This window comes from Tupaia chinensis, unplaced genomic scaffold (genome assembly GCF_000334495.1).
Source record: "Tupaia chinensis unplaced genomic scaffold, TupChi_1.0 Scaffold140464_1, whole genome shotgun sequence".
NCBI classification, from domain to species: domain Eukaryota; kingdom Metazoa; phylum Chordata; class Mammalia; order Scandentia; family Tupaiidae; genus Tupaia; species Tupaia belangeri.
The window spans coordinates 906,595-907,439 of NW_006200341.1; positions in this window are offsets into that span (position 1 = coordinate 906,595).

The following is an 845-nucleotide window of genomic DNA, read 5'->3' on the forward strand; positions in this document are numbered from 1 at the left end:
AGAGGAGAATGGAGAAGGGATTGGGGCGTGACCATCCCCCTTGGGATGCTAGAAGACACATGTGTTCACCAGAGAGAGAGAGAGAGCAAGCCGCCGGGTCCAGGACTTGAACCATGGCTGATCTGTAGGAGTCCAGCGCCTTGATCACTGTCCCACCTGCTGACCCCATTGGACAGGGTTTTAATCATAGCTCCTTGTACTCACCCTGACCTTGTGAATGTAGCACTTACATGCGGGCTTCTTGTCAAGGTCGACTAATTGTCTGGATGCTGCACAAGGCTATTAACTAGGATTAGTGGACATGAAGAAGTGTGACCTGGGACCAGCAGTTGGCGTAATGGCTATGTCGCTGGACTCCCATGTAGTCGACCGCGGTTCGAGTCCCGGACCTGGTGGCTTAAACTCACCCCGGGCACGTGTGCGTGCATGCCCAAGATCCCGAGAGGAGAATGGAGGAGAAGGGATTGCGGTGTGGCCATCCCCCGGGGGGTTATTTCTCGCTTTCTCTCTGTTTCTCTGATGAGCACACGCACCCTATAGCAGCAATTTCTTTAAAAAAAGAAATAAAAATTATTATTGCCACAGATCCCGAAGCTATTAAAGGAGTAATAAAATAATATTATGGTTAACTTTATGTCAGTAAAGTCAGTAATCCACATGAAATGGGTATATTTCTTTAAAAACACAGTTTACAAAAAAAAAATTTTTTTTTTTGGAGAGGTTTTTGCTATAGGGCGCGTGGGCTCACCAGACAGAGAGAGAGAGAGACAGAGAGACAGAAAGCGAGAAATCACCCCCCAGGGGGGATGGCCATGCTGCAATCCCTTCTCCTCCATTCTCCTCTC